This window comes from Serinus canaria, chromosome 6, assembly GCF_022539315.1.
Source record: "Serinus canaria isolate serCan28SL12 chromosome 6, serCan2020, whole genome shotgun sequence".
Classification (NCBI taxonomy): domain Eukaryota; kingdom Metazoa; phylum Chordata; class Aves; order Passeriformes; family Fringillidae; genus Serinus; species Serinus canaria.
The window spans coordinates 15912040-15918031 of NC_066320.1; positions in this window are offsets into that span (position 1 = coordinate 15912040).

Consider the following 5992-nt stretch of genomic DNA (forward strand, 5'->3'; position numbering starts at 1 on the left):
GGCGGGCGGCCGGCGCCCCCCGCCAGCTGCACCGGGCGCCCCGCTCCTGCCCGCCCCATTCCAGCTGCGCGCCCGCCGCCGCCCGCCCCGTCCAGCGCCGTCCGCCCCAGCACCGCCCCCCACCCGCGCCGCCCAATCGTCTTGCGACTCATTTACATACGGCGGCAGCCCTGCTCTCCGATTGGCCGAGGAGGGCGGCAGGCCTCGCCGTTCCGCGCTGGCCCCGCCCCGTCCCGCGCACCGCGCAGGTTGCGGGGGCATGTCCCGGGTGCCGGGCTCCGCGCCCCGCCAGCCCCGGTGCGTGGGCACGGTGCTCCTGTGTATGCGCCCCGATACACTGCTCTTGTCTCCGCGCAAACTGTCTGCTTTGTTCTGTGCTTGGCCATCCCGTACCCTGGAACCCGTGCCGAACATCCGCTCCTTTCAGAACTGGCGTGGCGAGCCTGTTCGGGTTTTGCAGTTCGAGCTATCAGCCAAACAGAGGTTTTTTTGGGGGAACCAAGTCCGTAGTCAGCTGGAAGCAGTTGGAAGCATTCCACTGCACGATGGAGCAGCAGTTGCAGGGCATGCTTAATCCCAGGCTAGTTACCGCACGCACTGTTGCGGCTCTAGGCGGTACCGGGAAGCGCTTCTCTGTCAATACTGTGCCGCTCCTACCGGGACACGGAGGCTACCGGCTGTGCGAAAAACACCGCACTCCAGCCCACTGATGGGTCATCTGGAGCCCAAATGCTGCTCGTAGTTTAGATTCCAGCCTGGTTTCTACTGAAGTTCACGACAAAATCCCAGTGCAGGAGTGTAGGGTGCGGTCACTCCCTGAAATGTCCCCTTGTACCTGCTACAGAAAGCCTTGAACGTATAGGCACACACATTTTACTCCAACTAAACAGGTCCCCTCTCTCCCAATGCTTACAGGGAGAAGTTTGTAGAAGCCACGCTTAGCCTCTCTGTTCTGCTCCGGGAGCCCAGGGGAGAAGTTTGACCCTGTCAGGCTCTTCTGGAGGTCGATGTGTGATTCTACGGTCTGATTTTCTAGAGGTCATTCTCATGTCAACCTGCTCTCCAATTTATGATGTCAAAGGTCACCCTCAAGCTCTTCCACAGACATATTTTAAAGATTAGGAAATAATGTTGTGAGAATAGTAGTGAATTTTAACCCTGAATGATTTACCAGCCAAATTTAAGGAGCCTAATAAATGCATAACAAGACATAAAGATATGCATGGAAAGACAAATGCACACGGAGCAACACAGGATGTAAAAAGAGGTTAAGCAGACCCAGGCGTTATGAATTATTGTTCAAAAACATTCGCTGACACGTTAATTCAGTAGAAATACAGAGAGTTTAAAAGGAATCACAACACTGCCATACTTGAAAGAAATTACTGTAGTTTTTAAATGGTAGTAATCTGGGGCTTGTGTTTGCCCTACTACTTTTTGCCTGCCAAAAATGACAGAAAACTGGACCACATCTTTTTCTAGCTCAGATTTTAATCCACTCCGGCATAGGTTTGTCTCCATTAGGAGAAGCAGACACAGTGTAACTGTACTAGCACTTTCCACAGGGCAGTCTGTCTCTATCACCACATGCCACAGGGAAGTGGAAAACCGTGCATAAGGTCCACAGCAAGGAAGGGACCTTATTTTCCGTTGCCTCCCTCTCTCTCCAAACATTTTCCCTACAGTAGACTGCAGCAAACACAGTTTGTGCTTACACTTACAAGTAATAATGAAACAAATGTATTTTTAGCTATTTCTCTTGGGCACCATGAACCAAGTTGGTTCTCTGTGGAGCACAGTGCAAAGACTGTTGGATTAGACCATCCAGGGACCTGAAGCAGGAGTTTATCATCAAGTCATCCTCAATTCAACTGCTGGACTGACCCCTGAAGGGTGTCTTTGGGAGGGAGGCTCTAGTGCCTGTCATTGAAATGTAGATCTTGTTGGTTAGTGCCAAGACCTCTTAGCTGTAGTGCATCTTGTCCTGCCAGCAGGAGACTTCACTGCTGGGGAAGAGAACAAGAACTTCACATGGGTTCAGGAGACCGATGTTACTATTTTAAATAAAATAAAATAGAAAAGAAAAAAAATGTAAAAGCAAACTAAACCAAGAGTAACCCTGATTCATGTCTTGGCAGAGAGATGGGATGTGCAAAAGGGCATTACTCAGCATCTTAGACACCCTTCCTTTTTCACCAGCTGGGAAGAGCTTGTTCTCAGACAAGATCTATCTCTGCCACAGACAAACATGGTCCTCATGCTGGATGAGTTCACTGCTCTCGGAGAGTGGTGAAGTTGTTGATGATTATGGTTTCCATCTCTGTGTCTTAACTGATCTTTTAGCCCTGCTGGGTCCATGCCATCAAATGCCTCAAAGATCAGGACTCAAGCCTGAATTTGGCTTGGCTTTCATGCCAGAAGGTGGCCTAGAGTGGAGAGGTAGGTTTGATGCACTTGTGGCAGCCAGGGCTGCCACTGCAGCATGCTCTTCTAGTTGGCATTTGACAGTCACTGTGGGCTTCATGCCCAGGTGTATCACATAGCTGTAGTCTAGCCAAGAAGTGACAAAGATATGACTAACTGAGCCCAGCTTGCTTCTGCCAAAAAGGCATGGCTTGCCATGGCCAAGAAGAGACAACAAAAACATTACACTGGGACGTTCTCTGGGGGAGCTTGATCCCTGGGAAGTGCGGGAGTGTTCTGGAGACACAGGCTGAGTGGAACAGCTGGCAGGGTATTTTAGATTTAGGAGTCTGCTCTGCAGGTTTAATACTGTACTTGGTATAGTTTGTACATTTTTTAATAGTTTGTGTAGTTTCCAGAGAAGTGTTTTAATCCTTTTAATTGTTTCTGCAACAGCAGCTCTGCTGTTTCAATTGTAGGTCCTGACTTGGATTCCAGATTTTGTCAGATGATGCACACCAGTTTTCCTTTGGAGATCCTTCCACTGGCTCTGGGCTAATCTCTACCTGAGCTTGCTCTGGAAAGGAGCAGCTGCTTAGAAACACTGTGTTCTGCACATGATCAGGTTTGTGGATGCTTAGCTCTGGGAAGAGTGGCTGCACATAGTTTCTATCCATGACAACTGCTTGTACCTTCTGAGAAACTCCATCTTTATACTGTCTTTTCTAGAGACCTTACTAAGCCTCTGAGAAATAGCTAAAGCCTCCAAGGGGAGGGGAAGGTCTCGGACTACCTAACCTGCTGGAAAATTTCTGTGTTACAAGTGCCCATGGGTCTGACATCTGGACTCTGAAGATAACCATGAACTGGTGGTGCCTGAGCAAGAGTTATGGACTGTACAAGGCTGGTGCAGATTGAGAGGTGCAGGTGGCTGGCAGTGTGGATTTCTGACAGTCTTACCAAAGGCAAGCAGTTGGTGTGATATGGAGACTGTGCTCTTTGCAAGAGGCTGGCTGCTCAGATGTCTCATGAAAGAAGGTGAGGTGACCAGGTAGCTGGGAAAGGCCTGAGGGGATGATTGTCAGTGAGTTTGGTGAGTCCGCATCCCTTCCATTTGCTCCTTGTGGGCTAAGGAGTAAAGCTGCATCTTAGCAGTGAAGATAAAGCTAAACTTTCCTGACCAGATAACAGAGGAATGTGCACAGTCTGCTTGTCTGATCTTTGGTTTCATTGTACCATGATGTTGTGTGTAAGAACTAGTGCATTATCTTGGAAATAAGGGGACAAAGGGTTATCCTGTGTCCTGGTCCTACATCTGGGTCTTTTGGTGCAGAGTTCTCCCATTTGCCTTCATGTGCCCATACCTGTGCACCACTCACTTCAAACACTGCTGGATCATGCAGTGCAGGCAAGCCAGGTTTCCCCACTGCTGCTGAGTTGGGGACGTTGGTGCCACACTGTCCCATCAGCAGGATTTTCTGTGCAGCCAGGGTGGTGCTGGGCTGTCTGGGGACTGACTGACGCAGTGCTGTAGTGTGTGAGAGTGAACTCTCCTCCGAAGGCAGTGTGGGGCCAGACCACATTGTTTTTCTCTCCAGACAATGCAGTGCTGGATTGTAAGTAAAAATGCAAAGCACATTGCAATGTTTGCTCTTTATTAATGCACTAAGACGCATTTGGGTGAAGCAGAAGGCTCCTGCCTGGCTTGGTTTCAAGCTCCGTGACAGGCTTCCATAAATAACACCCTAGCAGGGTCCAGTTCACCAGATGTGACAGGGTGGGAGCCTGAGATACACAGTGGACATTGGAAGGGGAAAGAAGGCATAGAACGGGGTCCAGACCCTTTCTTGGCAGGCATGACAAACCTGGACTGAGCTGCAGGGTGTACAGTGGCTAAGCCAGAACCTGAAATCCCCTTTCCAGAGCAGGGAGCAGATGGATGGAGTGGCAGATGAACTCCTGTGGATTTCAAAATGTCTGGCAAATACCACCAGGCTGTTAGCATCTGCTAGAGTGGGGCAAAAGGGAAGGAGAAAGCACTAGCAACTAATTTGCTTGTTCTCAAAACCTTTACTCATTGCCTAGGTGGCACATGAAATCTGGGCTCAGTGAGTATTTGACTGTCTGTTTCGTAGCTGAGAAACTCAAGATAAACTGCATGTACCATGGCTGCAGCAGAGGCTGGAGGAATACATCTCAGCTTCTAAGCCTATGGCTGGACCACTGGGGCATGCTCTTTCTTGCTTCACCTCTAGGGAATGTGGCTGCTTAATGCAATTACAGCTTACACTTCCAAACCCAAAGACTTCCTACATGCTTCCAGGCAAAGCCGGGCTGAAGAAGGTCCCCTGGCAGTGTCAGAGCTGGGAGGTAACAGCAGTTTCAATGTAAGGCATGTTGAATCTCGATCAGGCAATAGTCTGACAGCTACTGATACGTGATGGTACCTGGCCATTTTTTAGAGTGGCATTGAAGTCAGCCTCAAATTTATATTTGGCCGGTCATGGAACAGTGCTGTTGGATGAGCTGTTGTCTGAGAACTTTCCTCAGTCACACTATGGTAGTTGAAGTTGTGATTAAAAGTGAATGAATACTTTTTGACTATTTCACCTTTCTCTTGGCTCCAGTGATTTGTGTTTTCCCTAGAGTGTAGGATTTTGGGGTAGCTGTTGCTTTGACAATTCTAACATCCGCCACAGCCGATCCCCAGGCTGACCTGACTGACGATCCTAGAGCTGTAAATCTGTAACACAACTGCAAGAAGCTTCTGTCCTCTGTCCTGAGTTCAATGGGCAGAGGCTTAAACAAGTAGTGACCCCTGCAAATTACTGCCTTTAAGGCACACAGCATTGCTACTGGAGCATAGACATAGAAAGCACCCGAGAAGGAGGGACAAGCACCAAGAACTCCTTTTGCCAAGTGCTGTATAGCTACAAAGCTGTGATTGTTTTACCTGCAAAGAGCAGGCCAATGAAGTGACTTCATAGAGCAGTTAAACTCCATGATGGTCTCTGTCTGCCAAGATCGCTGGGCTGGATGAACTAAGCTGCAGCACGTGGCTTGTAGCCCAACCTGAGCAAGCAATCAGCTGTGTTCATTTTGAGGGGAGTTACTGGGAAGCAGGACTGCGGAGAAGGGACAAGCGGCGTGCACTCCTTTGGGTGCTGCCGTGCGTGGTACCGGCTGCAAGAGGCTGTGGAACAAGTTGGGAAATGCTGGCGAAGCACGGCGCTGCTCCCCTCGACGGCCTGTGCAGCCCTGGCACGGTCACGGTCACTGTCACTGTCACCCTCGTCACCCTCACCCCCTGGCTCGGGGCGGCCCGGCACACAATGCTTTGCGAGGGCAGCCCTCCCTCCAGCTTCCGCCCGGCCGCTCTGGCTGCGCCCGCCTAGGGGCGGCTGCGGCGCCGCACCGCGCCACGATTGGCCAGCGGGTCTGCTGGGTCTACCCTCTCGCCTCTCATTGGCTCCCCTCTGCTGTCATCGTAGAGCCCGCCTCCTCCGGTCGCAAGCCGTGCTCCCATTGGGCGTCGCGGGGAACTGCGCGGCGCATCGTGCGCGGGTTGGCTGCCTGGGCTGTCCGTCTG